This window comes from Grammomys surdaster, unplaced genomic scaffold (genome assembly GCF_004785775.1).
Source record: "Grammomys surdaster isolate TR1022 unplaced genomic scaffold, NIH_TR_1.0 185, whole genome shotgun sequence".
NCBI classification, from domain to species: Eukaryota; Metazoa; Chordata; class Mammalia; order Rodentia; family Muridae; genus Grammomys; species Grammomys surdaster.
This window is the reverse complement of record NW_021604630.1, coordinates 16,935,612-16,958,773: the sequence shown is the minus strand read 5'-3', so window position 1 is coordinate 16,958,773 and position 23,162 is coordinate 16,935,612.

Sequence of the window (23,162 nt, the reverse complement as noted above, 5' to 3'; positions counted from 1 at the left end):
CCTCACACTGTTCTCCTGCATCTGAGCTATAGACTGGGAACCAGATCTTACACTCACTCCAGGCTTGGCTTTGTAAGGGACGTGTTTCAGTATCTCAGCAGGAAGAGGGAAGGGTGCTAATAAACATATTTCCTACAAAGCAGCAGTCTGCCACAACCAGAAATCATCAAACCTAAAATGCCTACATTTCAAGGCTATGAAAATCTGTAAGCTGGCATGATCATCTGGGCTTTTCCTCCTCCTCACCACCACAGATAAAGCAATAGCTCAAAGTTACAGACTATAATGACCTAGCCCACCTGTGATCTTCAGTATAGATTCCCAGGAACTATCCTTAGATGCAAGGCTTAGCAAATCTAGTATTAGACCCCAATTTTGCATGTTAAGACCAAACAAGTGTTAGAAAATACATTGTGGAGGGGGAGAAGATATTAAAAGATAGATTTCTCATGTTGAAGAATTGGCAGAATTGATGCTATAAAAAGTGGTTGTATTACCCCATGCAATCTAGGCAGTCAATACAGTCCTCATAAAAATCCCTGTGATAGTCTTCACAGAGTTAGAAAACGACAGTCACTAATTTGTATAAAGGCATAAAAGACTGAGGATAATGCAGTCCTTGGCAGTATCACAATACCCAACCTCATACTGCAGAGCCATAGTTAACAGAACAACACGGTCCAAACACACCAAAAAACTATGCCAGCAGAGAACAGAGCATGGAGTTAATACATGTACATACAGCCACCTACTTTTGACAAAGTTATTTAAAACAGTTGGAAAAATACTGCCTCTTTAATGTTTCTGGGGAAACTGGATTTCCCACATTTAGAACAAAATTAGACTCACGTAATTTTCCCTACATAAAGGTAAAAAAAGAATTGAAGCTCAAAGACTTGAAACTGAAACCACTGGGGGAAAACACTTAAAAAATTATTTTTGAAAAGGATTCCAGGCCGGGCGGTGGTGGCGCACGCCTTTAATCCCAGCACTTGGAAAGCAGAGGCAGGTGGATTTCTGAGTTCGAGGCAAGCCTGGTCTACAGAGTGAGTTCCAGGCCAGCCAGGGCTATACAGAGAAACCCTGTCTCCAAAAACCAAAAAACAAAGAAAAGGACTCCAGTATCACAGGAAACAATCCCAAGAATTGATAAATGGAATTACATGAAATGAGAAATTCTGCACAGCAAAGGAACAATCACCTGTCCCTGTGAAGAGAGCTTACTGCATGAGGGGAAAACCAGAAGAGCACAGCTGGCTGTACATCAGACAGGGTTAATTGCTAGACTAATACACTTCAAAAATTGTACAAGTCATATGTTCAGTAAATGGAGTGAATATCTAAATAGTTCTGAGAAGACTGCAAGTGGCCAATAAGTACTTGGAAAACATTCAACATCCTGAACTAAAGGGGAAATGCAAATTATAACTTATTTGATATTCCATCTCCAGTAAAGCTTATCATCAGGAAAACATGCTCCAGATGAGGCAAGAGGAACCCTTATACACTGGTGCGGTAATGCAGCCTGACGCAACCACTGTAAAAAAGTCATATGGAGGAGCTGGACAGCTTAGTGGTTAAATGCACCTGTTGCCCTTGCACAGGCCCTGGGTTTAATCTCCAGCAGCTACATGTTGGCTAACGACAATCTGTAACTCCAGTTACAGAAGATCGGACACCTGGCCACACCTAAAATACAGACGGCATGCAAGCCAAACACCCATACATATAAAAATGCACCATACTGGGTGTGGTGGCATACACTGCCAGTAAAAGCAGAGGCTGGTGGATCTCTGACTTCTATGCCAGCTTGGTTTACAGAGTGAGTTCTAGCATAGCCAGGACTATAGAGAGAAACCCTATCTCAAAAACAAAAGTAATAATAAACCCTTTAAGACATTAGTATGGTAGTTCCTCAAGAAACTGAAAGTACAACTACCATGACTTAGCCATACCACTTAGTATATACACCAACAACTATGCAGCGTGCCATAGAGATAGATACCTTCACACCCATGCTCATTGCTTCATTATTCACAGTAGCCAGGAAACTGAACCAGCCTGTGTACTCATCAGTAGGTCAGGAGATAAAATGAGGTGCAAAAGCAAGATGGAATTTTTAACAGCCATACAAGAAATTGAAGTCATGGCATCTGTGAGAAAATGGATCCAAATGGAACTCCATTGAAGTTTTGAAATGAGCATTTGCACAAATAAATGTTTTATAGATTTAAATTTAGGATTATATGTGTTTGAAGGAGGGCATCATGAAACAAAGATGAACATGAAATGAGAGGAAGAGACCGTAAGGGAAGGGGAAAGTTAATGGGATAAGAGGGAAGCAGAAAGTGGAGACTAATGGGAGGAGGTACAAAGCATAATTATATGTATGAAAATGCCACACTCAAACTGATTCCTCAGCTAACCTAAAAATTAATTTTAAAAAAGAAAACCATTTTGAAAACTACTACCATGAAAACATCAAAAGACAGACCCTGATTTCAAATATTTGCTTGGTATTCAAGACTGCCTGTGACTGATTTTCCTAGAATAAACATTTCATCTGTTTGCACTTCTCTATATAAACTGTGTTCCAAAAAAAAAAAAAAAGTGTGTTCCTAAGCCCTTTGACAGCCTTGTGTTCTCTATTTTCCTGTCCTTATTACAATAAGTAGCTCTAGTAACAGGTTCTGAGAAGATGAAAATTTATATTGTATTAGAGAGGAAATATACCAGTAAGTGTGGGCAACAAATGTAGATAAGATATGCCTGGTTATCTATATCAGCGCTGCTAGAATAGCAAAGTCAGTCTGGGAGAGTGGCGTAGGTTATATCAACTGTCATAGAGCACCAGCCTATCACACCCAAGGTCCAAGATTCAGCCCCTACTTGTAGTGTGGAATAAAGGCATGTAAGTGTTCCCCTTTCTATATGTCACACCTCAGACTATTGTGAGGCATTCTGTTTAAAGCATTACAAAAATCCCCAACTAAGTATTGTCCTGATTTAGCAGTGTGATAACCTTATCAGAAATAAGATAAAAACACTGACCTGAGAAACAGTGCCTACATTTTTTTTTCCTTTTTTCCTCTTTATTTCCAGAAAGAGCAAAAACAGTCATTTTAACCAATAACTATACACATCTTTTGAGGAAAAGTTCTTGGACAGACACAAGTCAAACACAATCCTGAGACGCTTGGCCCACATTTTTCAAATGAGGATATTTCTAATCTGAATTTCTAGAAGTTCATTTGGGATGTAAAGACTTATTTCTTAGAGGAAATATATTTGTAATATAAAATATTTCTATTGAAAATAATACTTTATGTACTCTGAAATCTTTACAACTACTAAGTATTACATGTTTAAAAACTAGTAACTTGCCAGGTATCATGGTACATACCTATAATCCCAGCATTTGAGAGGTTGAGCCAGAAGGATCGGAGTTCAGTCTGGGTTATATGAGACACTTCTCTCAAACAAAACAAAACGATCAGATATTTAGTAACTTACTAAGATTGTTTTTACTTTTAACTCTTTAGGGTCTGGACAAGGTCTCAAATAACTCAGGCTGAACTCAAGCTTGCTATGTAGCTTAGGTTGGTCTTTAGTTCCTGATCTTTCTGCTTCTACTTCCCAAGTACTGGGGTTGCAGTCACGTGCCACCATGCCTGGCTTACAGCATCTAAAAGTCAACCAGAAACCATTGAAACTGAAGATGTGAGCTAGTGAGAAGGGTAAGAATTAGGTCTCGGGTTGGGGTGGGGGTGCTGCTGAAGAGCATTGCTATAGTGATGGGTGTGTGTGGAATCCATCCTGACAGGGACAGTAAGGTGTTTCAAAACCAGTATTTGGAATCCTACATGATTCTCTAACTTTGAGTACATAGGAATGAAATTTGAACTCAACACTAGAAACAAATCAGAAGGCATTATGTAGAGGGGGTATAGAGAAGTGGTTCTCCAAAGGATTTCTTTGGGAAATTTATACTGTTCTATTTGTTCTCCAGTCCAGCTTTGAATTCCTGGAAATAGATTGTTCTTCCTGCCTGTTTTCTATGTAGCCAGCATCAGAGGTCTAAAAGCATATTTATTCTTCCTTCCCTACGCCTCTGTAACTGCTGTACTCAGGAGCTGAGAGGGATCATACTCGTAGGCCCTCTGTTTCGTTGCTTAGTGTTATACACTAATATTAAATGCAGAGGCATTTTCTTTTCTGGAATTCCCATGTCAAATCAAACTCCACAGATAAGGAAGCTTTCACAACCAGGTCTTCCATCCCCAGCCATATGGTAGATTTCATACCATGTATGACACTGTGCTGGCTAGATTTATGTCAATTTGATAAAACTTAGAGTCCATGGAAAAGAAGGCACCTCAATTGAGAAAATGCCTCTATGTAAGGTTCATTTTTAATTTCTGATGGGGGCTGGAGGAGGCTCATCTTTGTGAGTGGTCCTGGTTTCTATAAGAAAGCAGGCTGAGCAAGCCAGTAAGCAGCACTCCATGATCTCTGCATCTGTTCCTGCCTCCAAGTTCCTGCCTGATTAAATTCCTGGTCTGACTTCCTTCAATAATGAACAATGATGTGGAAGTATAAACCAAATGAATCTTTACCTCCCCAAGTTGCTTTTGGTCATGGTGTTTCATCACAGCAATGATAACCCTAACTTAAGACACACTTCTTGTTGAAACAACTAGTCTATTTGGATTAAATGTTTAAATATATCTGACCCCAAATCGCAGAATGTATAGAACCTAGAAAGATAACAGGAATCCTTAGGGATGAATGAATAGTAATCAAGAGTACACCTGAAAGCCTCAGCCAAACCTAGGATACCTGCAACTTTGAAAAAAAATAACAGAGATAATTCTGTTTTTCTCCACCCTTCCCTTCTCCCTCTCGATCCAGCCCTGCTCGATCTGGCCCACAGGTTTTTATTTATTCATTATATGTAAGTACACTGTAGCCATCTTCAGATACCCCCCCATAAGAGGACATCAGATCTCATTACAGATGGTTGTGAGCCAGAGAATCTGAGTACAATGGCTACATTTCTGGGAAACTGAATAGGATAAGCTCCATACGAATCCATAAGAAACTCAATCATGAGAAATAGCCAGGCATGTTAGTATATGCCTAAACCGAGTCCCAGTACTTAAGAGGCTGAAGAGAGAGTTCATGAACCTACAACATGAGCCTGAGAAACACAGTGATATATTGTCAACGAAAACAGAAGAAAGAACATTTAAAATTTCCTGGCTTAAGCTAAGAATATGTATGACTCAGTGGGAGATCATGTGATGATTTCTAAGCCAAAGAAGCATGGAGAACATAATGAGAATGCCTAATATATATCCTGTTAAAGTATGAGATGATAGATATCAAAGAAACAGTAGAGACAGCAACTGAGAAATTTTCAAAAAACAAATCTTGGCATACCAGAGAAACCCAAATACAAACATCACATAGATACATTATGGGGAAACTATTTGAATGTTTTTTTTAAAAGCCAGGAAATGATAATATAGGAAAATTTAGCAGTTTAGGTGGCTGTTGGATTTTTGCCAAGAGCCATCTAAAGGCTAGCAAAAGAGTGTCTTCTATAAGGTGAGAGAAAACAATTGTCAAGCCAAGTTTCTCCACTTTATGAGACTGTTTTCCATTTCCCAGGAAAAGACTGAAATGATCCACGTGAGATAGTTACTGACACACAACCATGCTGATCAAGACAATTAAAATTTCCCAGTCCTTTATTAATGGCCAGAGCAGAGCAGACTCATGCCTCTGGAAAGTCTCTTCATCCCTAAGCTTTTTAAGGACAAACTATAATTACATCAGTGCTGGGGATGGGTGCAGTCCATAGTGAGGCTCTAGAGTTGCCTAGTAACTTCTGCTTTCTTTGCAAGACTCGGTGGTGTCTTCCAGACTTTCCATAATATGTTTGGACCATGATCAAGATCATGGACAGTTCCAGAAGTATTGCTAAAGTGGCTGTGGCATTGGAGGTGGAAGACAGAGGTGATCAGGCAGGCGCAAAATAATGTTGGAACAAGATGTCTTCATTATTCCAATATTTTTTTTTAAAAAAAAAGAGTTAAAGCAAAAAAAGAGAGAAAAAAAGATGTAAAAAGAACAACTATCAATGGGTTAAAATTATGGGCTAGGAGTATGCTGGGGGTTGGGGAAACGTCATAAAGATTGGAGCAGAAGACCGAGAGTTACAGAATGAGTTCCAGGTCAGCAGCAGGTATATAGTAAAACCCTATCTCAGTATGCCAAAAAGAAAAGAGAAAAGACAAAGAAATAATAAATAAAGCCTTGGCAGAAAGGAAATGATCTCAGAGGTCAGGTTAGAGAAGAGGAGAAAAAAATCCTTTTAAAATAATGGTAAAGCTATGTAAAACTGTTTATATATAAAAGACTAATAATAATGCTTCATTTATAGAAGGGTATAAACACTTAAATACTGTATTAAAAGAAAAAACCTGGTGAAGTACTTGCTTTGTAAGCATAAGGATCTCCCAAAACCCATGTGAGAACAGTTGGGTATCCTGCATGGACTCAGGCAGATCCCTAGGGTCCCCTGACCAGCCACCCTAGCCTACTTGTTGGGTGTCAGGCCAATGGTGCCTGTCTCAAAATAGCATCTGGGGAATGACACTCAAGGTTGCCCCATGGTTTCTACATACATGAACACACACAAGACATGTACTAGCACACATAATGTGCATCCCCACACAAAACAATAATGACCCAAAGGACAGCAATTTATCTAAAGAATTAAAAAAAAAAAAAGACACTTCCAAACTTATTAAGCAGTATCACTCACTTAAAAACTCTAGCTTCAGAGGATACAGTGTCTTCTACTGGTCGTTGCAGGAGCTACACTCCGGTGCACAGACCCACACTTAGACACACATAATTTAAAACTAAATAAGAGCTGTGCAAAGGACTTGCAATAAACATCAACGCTCTGGTAAAGCATTATGAGACAACGTCCAAAAATGCCATTGAGTTTGTTTTGTGTTGGCAGTCTACTACTGGGCATGGAGCCTACCCTCAAGAGTAGTTTGTTATCTAGTGAGACTCCCTTGGAGAGACCTAATTCTTTCATTTGTGAGTAGTTATCAATTGAACATAGTTTCTGGGTTGTAGTGTGCATGTCTACTTCCCCTCTGAGCACTGGGACCCCATTAGGCCTATACCTGTGCAGGCCTTGTGCATGCTGCCAAGATCTGTGTAAGCCTATATGTATATCAGTTGTCTGTGTTTAGAAGGCCTTGTTTCCTTGGTGTCCTTCATTCCATCTGGCTTTTACAATATTTCCACCTCTGCTTCTGCAGTTTCCTAAACCCTGGGGGGAGGGATGTGATGGAGACCTCCCATTTAGGTATGAGTGTTCCAAGGTCTCTTACTCTCTGCATATTGTCCAGTTGTGGGTCTCTGTATTTTTCCCATCTACCTCAGGAGAAAGCTTTTCTGATGATGGCACAGTAAGACTGATCTCTGGATATACTGAATGTTTTTAGAGTCATTTTATTGCTGCATTTCTGTGGTGGAAGGAATATTTGCTTTTCCCCTAGGACTTTGGCCTATCTAGTTTAAGGTTTTGGCCATTTTAAGAGGTTTACTTATTTATTTATAGTGCTACGGGTTGAACCTAGGATCTTACACATGTCAGTCAAGGATTTGCCATTAAGCTACAACTCCTATTAATATATTTTTTAAATCATAATGTTTCACTTCTGTTCCCTAAAGTTTAATGCTCATAGATTATGCAAAATTAATTTAGTCTACCCCCTAAAAGTCCCCAATATCATAATAGTTCCAGAATTGTTCAAAAGTAGAGTCGCAACTGAGACTTGGACAAAATGATTATTTAAATAATTATTTAACTCTGGGGTTCTCTAAAATCAAATAGCATTTTACATACCCCCAATATACAATGGCACAGTACATATTTTCATGCAAAATGGGGCCACGGAAAGATTGGGTCAAAGGAATTCCAAAACACAGATCCTACACTCTATTGTCTGGCGTCTCGGGATCTTGGCGGTATCATCTGGGCTCCCACAGCCTTGAGTAGCATGAGCCCTCCAGTTACGCCACAGGTGCAGCCTCTTTCTCGAGCCAGCTCTACTATGTCTTCACACAGGTTTCTTCAATGGGGCACCAACGGTCCGAGCATTTCCAGCATCTTGGAGTCTGTATCATAACTTGTGTTTTACTTTCACAGTTTTACACAGTAGCCCTCTCAAGGACTCCTTTTATGGAATTTGAGCCTGACATACATTGCCTGGTCTTGGAACCCTCACTAGAATTACCCATTAAGCACTATTCTTGGGACCCACTTGTCAGAAGAGAACCAACTCCCATAAGTTGTCCTATACATATGTATCTACAGACCACATATTACACACACACACATACACACACACACACATATTAAATACGTATAATTTTAAATATTTTATTATATGTGTGGATCTTTTACCTGCATGTATGTCTGTGCACCAGTTCATACCATAGAGTCCAAACAGGGCATCTGACCCACTGGAATTGGAGTTACAATCATGTGAGCTGTCATGTAGTTGCAGGAAATTGAACCCCAGTCCTTTGGACTGCTCTTAAATGTTGAGTTATCTCTTCAGCCTCCAGTTAAAAACAAACATTATACAAATGTCCAGAAGTAAACTCTTGTACAGCCAACTGCTCTTTGACTTTACAATTGTAGGAGATAGTTTGTTCATAGATAGTGCTATGAAAGCTGGTTATCTATATGCACATGTGCCTGTATCTCAGCTATGCACAAAAACAAGGCTGTATGTCAAAATAATTATGTAACAAGAGTACAACTAATAATGAAATCTTGCATGATTGTAGTGTGGCTGAACCTAGAGGATATTATGCCAAGTTTAATAAGCCATATACAGAAAGACACTGATACACGATGTCATTGACATGATGAATAGAGAACCTTCGAGGTCATAGAAGCAGAGGAGAATGGTGACCGCCAGAGGCTGGAGAAGATGGTAATCATCAAACTTTGGGGAAAGTATTCTCAAAAGTACAAAGTTCCAATCGTACACAACAAACGATGTTCAGTTAAGAATACTTCATCATATACTTTTGCTAGGAAGGTCAACTTTAATTATTTTTAACACACACAACTTCAGGAATAAACTTGAAAATGAAGAATAGGTTTATTTTGTAGTAATAGTGATTATTATTTTTGTGAGTTATCTCTGAACTCACTAAGTTTATATATCAATTATGTATGAATTTTTCTGTGTATATACAAAAATATTTCAAGATGTTTTCTTAAAGATAAGCTAAATTAGGGCTGGTGAGATGGCTCAGCGGTTAAGAGCACTGACTGTTCTTCCTGAGATCATGAGTTCAAATCCCAGCAACCACATGGTGGCTCAAAACCATCCATAATGAGATCTGATGCCCTCTTATGGAATGTCTGAAGACAGCTACAGTGTACTTACATATAATAAATAAATAAAAACCTATGGGCCAGAGATAGAGGGAGAAGGAAAGGGGGAAAAAAGAAATAAAGATAAGCTAAGTTAGAGAAGATAACAGAAGATGTATACTTCTGATACATTGGTACTAGTCAGTTTTCTGTTATTATAATAAACTATCAACTGCTGGATACTTTAAAAGGAGTTTCTTGGCTGGGGAGATAGCTCAGCAATTAAGAGCACTGACTACTTTTCCAGAGGAACCAAGTTCAAATCCCAGCTCTGACATAGAAGCTCACAATTATCTGTAACTCCCAGGTCTGATACCCTCACACAGACATACATGCAAGGAAAACACCAACGCACATAAAATAAGAATAAATAAATTTTTTTAAAAAGGAGTTTCTTTAACTTAGTTCTGGAAGGTTTGAAGACACTTAGCTCTGATGATGCACATGTGAATGGCATCAGAAGATTAAGAGTGTTAAAAGAGGAGAGAATACACTGCTATTCCAGAAGCCAGAAAGACTGGAGTACCATAATATCCATGTTAATCCCTTGTGACCCCTAATAACTTAGTGACCTAGTACCCATCCATTAAATGTCCTTTCACCTCTGAACATTGTCATAAATATAAAATCTCCAACACATGAGTCCTTGGGGAGTCATACTTAAAGCATACACAAACCATAACAACATATCAGTGGGTAAGGAATAATATTTACGACTTGGTGACACAGAGAATGACAATCAAGAAGTTTTCAAAAAGCTCATTAAAAAAAAAATAGACAAAAGACCAGAGGAAAACTCTTAGCTTACAATGTTTGCTCATTTCTTCAAGATAATGATCACAGCCTACTCAGGGTGCTCCTGTGATAGGACTCACCACAACTGACTCATAACAGCCCATGAGAGCAGACTCTAATGGCTCACATTTGTAATCCCAGAACCACAAACAAAGCCGTCATGAAACAGCATCTCTAGCAATCAGACTGATGAGAATGAAAAGCCCAATTAGCATTAACAAGAACACCAACAGTGGGAACCTCTGCTTTTGAAGTAGAAAGAATCACTTTAGTTAACTATGAGAGTATTTCACAATTCATATATTTCCCTCCTTGAGATCTTTGTGTTTAAGATATACACTCACCATCAGTATCTAAGGGTAGTTTTTGTCTTTTCTGACATGATTCTGAACAAGTGACATATACAGTAAATTTGGTCTTAAAGCTTATAGAACAGAAAAAAAATTCAAAAGCCAGATTCTAAGATAAAAATCAGATCCTCAAGGCATTATACATAATCTGTAGTTCTTCCAAGGTCCAACACAGATCAAAGTTTCCAAATATGGGCTAAACAGTGTTATTATCATGTCTACCTCTGTGAAGAAAATAAGACACAGAAAGTAAGAAATGAAGCAAGTGAGTGCGGTTGGAGAAAGAGAAAGGGCTAGGTGTATAGAAGCCAGGTTAATGTTTGGCTGCGTTTGCCCAGGAAACCTTGTTGTTTGGACAGTTTAGTTTCTTTGGCTCTGTAAGTAGTCAAGTGATCATGATGTGGCTATTATGCATCTTTACTATGCCAGGCATTTTGCTTGATGTTCCAGATATGATGAAACATCAAACAATTAAATGATCATTCAATAATTAAACTGTGCAAAGTAAGGAAAAGTACAGGGTATTTGAGAATTAACAGAAGGAGCAAATGTGGTAGAGAGATGTAAGACAGGGAAGGCTTCCATGAGGACGTATGTTCAGATGAACTCTGAGGGAAGAATAGAAATTATACACATAATGACTGACATGAGAGAAAATATGCCATATATTGAAACCTTGTGAGCATTCAAGAGACTGAGATAGGATGGAACAGTGTTTTTAGAGGATTGTTTTTTGACTGTAAGAGAATGAATCAGGGACAGTCAAAAGAAAGGAAGCCATAGAGGAAGCCAGAGGCAATGTAGCTTCTGACATGAGTGACATGTTGCCAGACATGTTGAAATTCGGGACTTGACTGTCCAGTTATTGGGAGACTATTGAACATCAGGCAGTAATATCACATTTTCATTTTAAAAAGATTATTCTGACAAGGTGAAGTGATGTACACTCGGGAAAATTCTAGCACTTGGGAGGCTAAGACAGGCAGACTCCTGTAAGTTCCAGGCCAGCCTAGTCTACATAGTAGAGTTCCAGATGAGCCAGGGCTACACAGTGAGACCCTGTCTCAACGAAGAAGCAAACACAAAAAGACAGCTTATTCTGTCTGCATTTTAGAATCTATGGCCATTCTACCATGAATGTGCCTTATTTTGTCATCTGCTTGCATTTTAGAGTATATTTTGAAGAGGAAAGTCCCAGTAGGAATTTATCATAGTGGTAGAGGCCAGAATTAGGACAGCCTGGACTACAGTATTGGCAATGAGAAGTAATGAGATTGTTTAAATATGACCAATCACCTTAGTCCTTATGATTAAACGCAAGAGATCAAGAAAAGACGGTCAGGGCAACTACTAAATTCCCAGAGGCAGTAGCATTTGATTTGGTAGAAGGTTTGAAAAGTGGAAGGAAACTGACGAGTGCAGTTTTTCTTGTCATAAATTATATATGAAATAGCATTTGGAGAGAACAGAGTCTAGACACAGAAGATATGAGAGGGGATGAGATCAACGTGGAAAACATAGTAAGACATGTAGACAGAATAGAAGCCAAAATGGCCACACTCTGGTTTTGGCTCTTTTCTGTCTTGTAGTGTAAAATACTTCACCTTTTTCTTTCTTTCTTTCTTTCTTTCTTTCTTTCTTTCTTTCTTTCTTTCTTTCTTTCTTTCTTTTAAACATTCTTTCTTTTAAACATTTTTTAAAATATATTTTTATTGGCTATTTTATTTACATTTCATATGTTATCTCATTACCCCCCGCCAGGAACCCCCTATCCCATCACCCCTCCTCCTGCTTCTCTGCGGATGTGCCCCCACCTACACTCCCCACCTCCTCACCCTCAAATTCTCACCCACTGGAGCATCCAGCCTTCATGAGACCAAGGATCTCTTCTCCCACCTATGCCCAACAGGGCCATCCTCCCTTACATATACACCTGGAGCCATGGATCCCTCCCTAAGTGCTCCCAGCCTGGTGGTTTAGACCCTTGGAGCTCTGGTTGGTTGGTATTGTTGTGCTCCTCATGGGGCCGCAAACCCTTTCAGTTCCTACAGTCTTCACTCTAACTCCTTCATTGGGAACCCCATGATCAGTTCAATGGTTAGCTGTGAGCATCCACCTCTGAATATGTCAGACTCTGGCAGACCTCTAAGGAGACAGCTATATCAGGCTCCTGTCAGCATGCACTTCCTGACATCCACATCAGCGTCTACCTTTGGTGACTGCACATGGGATGGATACCAAGGTGGACTGGTCTCCAGATGGGCCCTCCTTCAGTTTCTCTCCCATACTTTGTCTCCATATTTGCTCCCTTGAGTATTTTGTTACTCCTTCTAAGAAGGACTGAAGCACCCACACTTAGTCTTCCTTCTTTATGAGCTTCATGTGATCTGTGAGTTATATCTTGGGTATTGAGAGCTTCTGGGCTAATATCCAATTATCAGTGAGTGAATACCATGTGTGTTCTTTTGTGATTGGGTTACCTCACTCAGGATGATATTTTCTACTTCCATCCATTTACCTAAGAAATTCTCGAATTCGTTGTTTTTAATAGCTGAGTAATACTCCATTGTGTAAATGTACCACATTTTTTGTATTCATTCCTCTGTAAAAGGACATCTGCGTTCTTTCCAGCTTCTGGCTATAATAAATAAGGCTGCTATGAACATAGTGGAACATATGTCCTTGTTATATGTTGGAGCATCTTCTGGGTATATGCCCAGGAGTGGTATAGCTGGGTCCTCAGGTAATGCTATGTCCAGTTTTCTGAGGAACCGCCAGACTGATTTCCAGAGTGGTTGCACCATCTTGCAATCCCACCAACAATGGAGGAGTGTTCCTCTTTCTCCACATCCTCACCAGCATCTACTATCACCTGAGTTTTTGATCTTAGCCAATCTGACTGGTGTGAGGTGGAATCTCAGGGTTGTTTTGATCTGCATTTTCCTGATGACTAAGGATGCTGAACACATTTCTTTAGGTGCTTCTTCTGTATTCGCTACTCATCAGTTGAAAATTCGTTGTTTAGCCCTGTACTCTACTTTTTAATAGGGTTATTTGATTTTCTGGAGTCCAATTTCTTGAGTTCTTTGTATACATTGAATATTAGCCCTTTATTGGATGTAGGATTGATAAAGGTATTTTTCCAATCTGTTGGCTGCCGTTTTGTCCTATTGACAGTGTCCTTTGCCTACCAGAAACTTTGCAATTTTATGAGGTCCTATTTGTCAATTCTTGATCTTAGAGCATAAGCCACTGTTAGAGCATAAGTTACAGGAACTTTCACCTGTGCCCAAGTATTCAAGGTTCTTCCCCACCTTCTCTTCTATTAGTTTCAGTGTATCTGGTTTTATGTGAAGGTCCTTTATCCACTTGGACTTGAGTTTTGTACAAGGAGATAAGAATGGATCAATTTACATTCTTCTACATGTTGTCCTCCAGTTGAACCAGCATCATTTGTTGAAAATGCTGTCATTTTTCCAATGGACAGTTTTAGCTCCTTTATCAAAGATCAAGTGACCAGAGGTGTGTGGGTTAATTTCTGGGTCTTCAATTCTATTCCAGTGATCTTGCTGCCTGTCTCTGTACCAATACCATGCAGCTTTTATCACTATTGCTCTGTAGTACAGCTTGAGGTCAGGGATGGTAATTCCTCCAGAAGTTCTTTCATTGTTGAAAATAGTTTTTGCTATCCTGCGAATTTTTTTATATTCCCAATTAATTTGAGAATTTCTATTTCTAACTCTATGAAGAATTGAGTTGGGATTTTAATGGGGATTGCATTGAATCTGTAGGTTGCTTTTGGTAAGATGGCCATTTTTATTATTAATCCTGCCAATCCATGAGCATGGGAGATCTTTCGATGTTCTGAGATCTTCTTCGATTTCTTTCTTAAGAGACTTGAAGTTCTTGTCATATAGATCTTTCACTTGCTTGGTTAGATTCACACCAAGGTATTTTATATTATTTTGTGACTATTGTGAAGGGTGTCATTTCTCTAATTTCTTTCTCAGCCTGTTTATCTTTCAAGTAGAGGAAGGCTACTGATTTGTTTGAGTTGATTTTATTACCAGCCACTTTGCTGAAGTTTTTTTTTTTTTTAAATCAAGTTTAGGAGTTCTCTGGTGGAAGTTTTGGGGTCTCTTAAGTATACTATCATATCATCTGCAATTAGTGATATTTTGACTTTTTCCTTGCCTGTTTGTATCCGTTTGACTTCTTTTTGTTGTCTAATTGCTCTAGCTAGGACTTCCAGTACTATGTTGAATAGATAGAGAGAGAGTGGGCAGCCTTATCTAGTCCCTGATCTTAGTGGGTTTGCTTCAAGTTTTTCTCCATTTAGTTTGATGTTGGCTACTGATTTGCTGTGTATTGCTTTTACTATGTTTAGGTATGGGCCTTGAATTCCTGATCTATCCAAGACTTTTACCATGAAGGGATGTTGAATTTTGTCAAAAGCTTTCTCAGCATCTAGTGAGATGATCATGTGTTTTTTTTTTCTTTGAGTTTGTTTATGTAGTGGATTACATTGATGGATTTCTGAATATTGAACCATCCCTATATTCCTGGGATAAAGCCTACTTGATCATGATGGATGATTGTTTTGATGTGTTCTTGGATTCAGTTTGTGAGAGTTTTATTGAGTATTTTTGCATCGACATTCATTAGGGAGATTGGTCTGAAGCTCTTTTTCCTTGTTGGGTCTTTGTGAGGTTTAGGTATGAGTGTGATTGTAGCTTCATGGAACGAATTGGGTAGTGTTCCTTCTGTTTCTATTTTGTGGAATAGTGTGAAGAGAATTGGTATTAGGTCTTCCTTGTAGGTCTGATAGAATTCTGCACTAAAACCATCTGGTCCTGGGCTTTTTTTTGGTGGGGAGACTTTTAATGACTGCTGCTATTTCTTTAGCGGTTATGAGACTGTTTAGATGGTTTATTTGCTCCTAATTTAACTTTGGTACCTGGTATCTGTCTAGAAAGCTATCCATTTCATCCAGATTTTCCAGTTTTGTTGAGTATAGGCCTTTGTAGTAGATTCTGAAGATTTTTTAAAATTTCCTCAGATTCTGTTGCTATGTCTCCCTTTTCAGTTCTGATTTTATTAATTTGGATACTGTCTCTGTGCCCTCTGGTTAATCTGGCTAACGGTTTATCTATCTTGTTGATTTTCTCAAAGAACTAGCTCCTGGTTTTGTTTAAATTTTGTATAGTTCTTTCTGTTTCTACTTGGTTGATTTCAGACCTGAGTTTGATTATTTCCTGCCTTCTACTCCTCTTGGGTGTATTTGCTTCTTTTTATTCTAGAGCTTTCAGGTGTGCTGTCAAGGTGTTAGTGTATGCTCTATCCAGTTTCTTTTTGTAGGCACTTAGAGCTATGAGTTTTCCTCTTAGCACTGCTTTCATGGAGTTCAACAAGTTTTGGTATGATGTGTTCTCATTTTCATTAAATTCCAAAAAGTATTTTAATTTCTTTCTTTATTTCTTTCTTGACCAAGTAATCATTGAGTACTGCCTTGTTCAGTTTCCACGTGTATGTGGGCTTTCCATTGTTTTTGTCATTATTAAAGACCAGCTTAGTCCATGGTGGTCTGCTAGGATGCAAGGGATTATTTCAATCTTTTTGTATCTGTTGAGACCTATTTTGTGACCAATTATATGGTCTATTTTGGAGAAGGTACCATGAGGTGCAGAGAAAAAGGTATATTCTTTTGTTTTAGGATGAAATGTTCTATAGAAATCTGTTAAATCCATTTGGTTCATAACTTCTGTTAATTTCATTGCATCTCTGTTTAGTTTCTGTTTCCATGATCTGTCCATTGCTGAGGGTAGGGTGTTGAAATCCCCCACTATTGTTGTGTGAGGTGCAATGTGTGCTTTGAGGTTTAGTAAAATTTCTTTTATGTATGTGGGTGCTCTTGCATTTGGAGCATAGATGTTCAGAATTGAGAGTTCATCTTGGCAGATTTTTCCTTTGATAAGTATGAAGTGTCCTTCCTTATCTTTTTTGATTACTTTTGGTTGAAAATCTATTTTATTTGATATTAGAATGGCTACTCCAGCTTGTTTCTTGGGACCATTTGCTGGGAAAATTGTTTTCCATTCTTTTACTCTGAGGTAGTGTCTTTCTTTGTCACTGAGGTGTGTTTCCTGTATGCAGCACATTTCTGGGTCTTGTTTATGTATCCAGTCTGATAGTCTACATCTTTTTATTGAAGAGTTCAGTCGATTGATGTTAAGAGATATTAAGGAAAAATGATTGTTGCTTCCTGTTATTTTTGTTATTAGAGGTGGAATTATGTTTGTGTAGCCATCTTCTTTTGGGGTTGTTGGAAGATTATTTCCTTGATTTTTCTAGGTTGTAGTTTCCCTCCTTGTGTTGGGGTTTTCCATCAATTATCCTTTGAAGTGCTGGGTTTGTGGGAAGATATTGTGTAAATTTCATTTTGTCATGGAATATCTTGGTTTCTCCATCTATAGTGATTTAGAGTTTTGCTGAGTATAGTAGTCTGGGCTGGCATTTGTGTTCTCTTAGGGTCTGTATGACATCTGTCCAGGATCTTCTTGCTTTTAGTACTGGGTGAGAAGTCTGGTGTAATTCTTATAGGTCCGACTTTATATGTTACTTGACCTTTTTCCCTTACTGCTTTTAGTATTTTTTCTTTGTTTTGTGCATTTGATGTTTTTGATTATTATGTGATGGTAGATATTTCTTTTCTGATCTAGTCTATTTGGCATTCTGTAGGCTTCTTGTATGTTTATGGGCATCTCTGTCTTTAGGTTAGAGAAGTTTTCCTCTATAATTTTGTTGAAGATATTTACTGGCCCTTTAAGTTGGGAATTTTCACTCTCACCTATATCTATTATTATCCTTAAGTTTGGTCTTCTCATTGTCTCCTGAATTTCCTAGATGTTTTGGGTTAGGAGCTTTTTGCATTTTGCATTTTCTTTGACAGTTGTGTCAATGTTTTCCATGGTATCTTCTGCACATGAGATTCTCTCTTCTATCTCTTGAATTCTGTTGGTGATGCTTGAGTCTATGACTCCTGATCTCTTTCCTAGGTTTTCTATCTCCAGGGTAGTCTCTCTTTGAGATTTCTTTATTATTTCTACTTCCATTTTTAGATCCTGGATGGTTTTGTTTAATTCCTTTACCTGTTTGGTTGTATTTTCTTGCAATTCTTTAAGGGATTTTTGTGTTTCCTTTTTTAGGGCTTCTACCTGTTTACCTGTGTTCTCCTGTACTTCTTTAAGGGAGTTGTTTATGTCCTTTTTAAAGTCCTCTATCATCATCATGAGAAGTGATTTTAATTCTGAATCCTGCTTTTCTGGTGTGATGGGGTGTCTAGTGCTTGCTATGGTGGGAGAACTGGGTTCTGATGATGCCAGGTAACTTTGGTTTCTATTGCTTATGTTCTTGCACTTGCCTTCACCATCTGGTTAACTCTAGTGCTACCTGCACTCACTGTCTCTGACTGGAGCCTGTCTTTCCAGTTAGCTTGCTTGAGTCTGAACTTCTCACAGTCCAAATGTCTCTGTGATCCTGTGATCCTGAGCTCCTGAGTGGAAGAACTCCTGGGACACAGGACACCTCTGGGATCCTGAAATCCTGCTGCTCTGAGTGGAGTGGCTTCTCTAGGATGTCTCAGGATATGGTATCTTCACAGGAGCAGACCAGCTAGGTGTCTGCCCCAGCCAAAAGGACCAAGCAAGGCAACAATATTTGTTTATCTGTTTCTCTTGTTACATGGGATACATAATAATCTCCTGGTGATCTGATACTAATTCATGGTTCAGCTCTTATCTAGCTCTCTTTTGAGATACTAGGTATGCATGGGAGAAAATAGGGTTAACAATAGGATCCAGTAGAGACTGTTTTCTTAGCATCCAAGATTTTTGTTTATATTTTAATGCTACTGTTACAACAGCAAGAGTGGTTTCAGATGAATGGAAGAGAAATGGTCATCATTTACAACAAGGTGTTCCTGAAATGGTATAGCCAAGAATCCAAAAGACAAGTAGGGGGGAGTAGATTTAAATAGGAAAGACAGTGTCGTCTTCACTCTAGCAAGGAACAGAAAGTATAAAAATAGGAATAGAATATGGCAAAGAATTGGGCACAATATATCATGTCTGATTTTTTTTAAATGTTATTTACTTCTATTTCATGTGCATTGCTGTTTTACCTGCATGTATGTCTTGTGTGAGGGTGTCAGATCCCATGTAACTAGAATGACAGACAGTTGTAAACTGCCATGTCAGGGCCAGGAATTGAACCCAGGTCCTCTGCAAGAGCAGCCAGTGCTTTTAACCACTGAGCCATCTCTCCAGCTCCATCATGATTTTTTTAACATATACATTTTATTTAATTTTTAGACCATGTCTTAGTTAGGGGCTCTATTGCTATAATAAAACACCATGACAAAAAACAACTTGGGAAAGAAAGGCTTTATTTGGCTTACATTTCTACATCATTATCCATCATTGAAGAAAGCTAAGGAGAGAACTTAAGAATAGTTACCTGGAGGCTGGAAATGAAATAGAAGCCATGAAGTATCACTGCTTATTGGCTTACTTACCATGATTTTCACAGCCTACTTTCTTATTGCTCCTGGGACCACCAACCTAGGAGTGGCATCTCCCACACTGAATTGGGCCCTCTCACATCAGACATCACAGAGAAAATGCACCACAGGCTTACCTGCAGGCAAATCTTAGGGAGGTATCTTCTCAACTGAGAGGCCTTCTTCCAAATGATTCAAGCATGTGTCAAGCTGCCACAAAACTAGTCAGCACAAGCATGATCTGGTGTAATGTTTCCCAGAACAGCCTTGAACTTTCTATATAGCCAGTGATGACATTGAATATCTAATCCTCCTGACTCTATCTCCTAAGTGCCAGGGTTGGAGGTGTGCAGAATATCTGGTTTATGTGGTGCTGGGGATCAAACATGGGGCTTTGTGTACATTAGGCAAGAACTTTTACCAAGTGTGCTACATCACCAGATCACAAACTTTTAACAATATCTGATCTACTAGGTGGAATTCAGCAGCCCAAGTGCACAGGAATAGAAGGTAAAGATATCTGTGTTCATCAGATTGGAGTCTTACAGACAGGACAAAAAAAAGACAGAAAACAAAAATCTTTAACATATTAGCAACTGAATGGTTGACTCCAGAATCTAAGCTTAAGAGAAGAAAATAGAAAACAGGCTTATTACCATAGAAAGGTCCATCCAAAAACAGGAATACCTGATAGTACAACTTAGAAATCTACAAAGTCTGTTTAAACTTCAGCACAGTGGTTTGCATATAAGCTGGTGTCTTCTGTTTTTGTCCTTTCTTATTATATATAAGTTTGCATGGGGATTGTATGACTTACATAAGTTTTTGTGATCTGGCCTGGCATTTTACTGTAGTAGCTAAGGGTACGTGCCTCAGAACTAGAAAAATTAGGCATAAGCACTCAATATACAACTCAGATTTGTCCCATGAGATAGAGATTACAGCACCTACTTTATATCTATATTGATCTCCAGTCAACTTAAAACCTGGAATGTAGTCTATCAGTAATCCATTATTCATTATGTTATTGTAGCTATCACTTGGTATATGATATGAACACAGTTATTTTAGTTAATCAATTAAATAACTATTCAGAAACCACAAGAAATATTCAAAAAATATAACAATTCACACACTTGTGCATGCATACACACACACACACACACACACACATACACACACAAAACTAAGTCTATGACCTCATGGATCTTACATTCTGGCTAGAGGGAGATAGGCATTGGTCACATAAGGAGGAAAATAGTAGGTAGTGATAACATTTAGAGTTTGTCCGTCAGTGCTGGGAAGTTGGGAAGCTAGGATATACCTATAGGGTGATTGCTATCTTATACCTGACTGGGCAGAATAATCCATTAGGAACAGTTATTTGAAAGTTTGAGTGAGTGCATATATGTCTAGGACAGAACATGCTATAAGACTGAACAATAAGTGTTAAGTCCCTCACATAGACCATCCCTAGCATGTCTGAAGCTCAGAAAGAAGGCTGAGATGGGTTGAGTTCCATGAAAACAGGACAAACTGTAGGGTGAGAGATCAGAGAAGTAGCAGTGGGCTAGCCAAACCATAAGTGGTTTTATAGACCATGGTAAGAGCACTGGCTTTTAGTCTGAATAACAAGTAAGTAATGGATGGTTTTGATCAAAGAAGAACATGGTCTTTATTATATGCATGATAGGTGACAGCAGGAATAATCCAGGTAAGTGTAACCTGGACTGAGAGAGTGTACAGAAATGTTAAATTCTGGGTATCATACAGATTGAAGGTAATTCCAGTAAGATTTGCTGGTGTGGTGATTTTGTAACAAGAAATATAAAAGTTGAAGATGACCAGAAGATGTTTGTCCTAAGCATAACAGGACAGTTGAATTGCTCTTCACTAAGAAGAAAACTGGATAAGTGATAGTGTGTCACACCATAGTTTATTTGTGCTGCTGCTGCAACAACAACAACAACAAAACTACTCAGGACTGGTTAATGAAGCTCAACATTGTGGCACAGAGCTGTAATTCCAGCATTGGAGAGGGAGAACTGGGTAAACTACCACAAGTTTAAGGCAAGCCTGGCCTATATAACAAGTTTCAGGCCAGCCATAGCTATATTCCAAGACCCTGTCTCAACATCTCAACACACCCCCCACCACACACACACACACACACACACACACACACACACACAGAGTTTTATATATACATATACATGTATCTATATGTATATGCACATTTATACACATACATACATACATACATACATACATACATACGTACATACATATTGTTTTTGGTTTTGGTTTGTTTTGTTTTTTAACTTTAGAGCTGGAAGATCCACTATTAAAGCTCCAACCTCAGACAAAGCCTCTTTTCTCTATCCTCACATAGTTAAAGGCCAAAAAGGCCAAAGGCTGTGTGAAGAGCTTCTTTGAAAAGACATTACCTCCAAGGAGAACTGTGGTGGCCCAAGCCTTTAATCTTAAAACTCATGGAGGCAGATGCAGGTGGATCTCTGAAGGTCAACCTGGTCTACAGATCGAGTTCCATGGACAGCCAGGCAACATGGAGAAACCCTGTTTAGAAAAAAAGAAACAAAAAAATCAAAAAAGGAACCTACCTTCAAATGATGCCAGTTCATATGTTCAATCTAATCAAAACAGTGGAACATATGTAAAATATTTGAATGGGAGTTGATTGTGAATTATTTTCTTTTTAAGTTGTAAGCTTGAGGTTTGGCATTAGTGTGTTACTGTGTGTGTATATTGATAGCACCTACAAATCTGTTTTGTACATATAGTCAATGATAACTCTTTACCCATATATTAGTGCCAAAACAGCTAAGTTCCCCTGGGAACCTGCAGCTGTAGCCAAGGCAGATGTCTCTATCCAGGTTGATCAAACCTGTTGTGGCAAATGTTCAAGGTCTGCTTAGCCTGCTCAAGGCTGGGAAGGCCTGCTAGAAAGGCCACAATTCCCCATTTTTTGTTTTTTAAATATGAGCAATACCAATTGCTGGATGGGGCGCAAGATTTACTTGTTTTCCATAATCCTGTCTAGCATATAGAGTAGCTAGGCAACTGTATCTGGCTTAGATTGGTGTCTATATTGCTCCTACTTACCTGTAATGGAAACATACATAGCATTGATGTATGTTCTGTCTTAGGTTGATAGGAGATCAAGAACACTCTTACCTGTCTTTGACTAACCAGTCCTCTATAGCACTCTTTCCTAATCAGACCAAAGCCACAAAGGACATATCAAAGCTGCATATACACTTAATGCATTTCTTCATAGCGACGAATAACTGCCATTGTGAATAACTGAGCTTGCTGAAAATGATCTTGTATGAAAGCAATCAATCTGTTTAAAATACAAGGCTCAAAAGTTAAAAGCAAAATTATAATTAATGGTCCAAGCAGTGTAGACATTAAAGTTGTAAGCCATGGGGAAGTAGAAAACCAGGATTCAAACCATCCCTGATTCCTTTTGGCCAGTCCTTCTTGAACTTTAGCCATAGAATCCTTTACTACTCCTGAATGATCAATGTAAAAACAACACTCTTCATGGAGAGCTGCACATAATCCTTCTGAGTATACAATGCCATGGAAACATTTCTGGATAAATCATATACAAAATGAGCTGTTTGTACACTTTGGGATAGGGCCATAGCACCTGTAGTACCAGTGGCTATTAAAGTAATCAAAGCTACAACACCTGTTATAATAAAAGCAATCATGTGTTTAGGCCTGGCCATCACCTTTGTTAACTCTTCAATTACCTATTAACCCTTGTCATCAAACCAATCTTTAGAAATATTTACAGGAACCATCACAAAAGCAAAGGTACAATCACAAAAGGTTGTTGTAAAATCATTATAGAATGTTTAGAATAGGCTTTTAAAACACAATTAGTCAGTTTACAGCCAACAGAAGACATAGTAAAAGTATTATTTTCAGAATGTAGAATAATGCT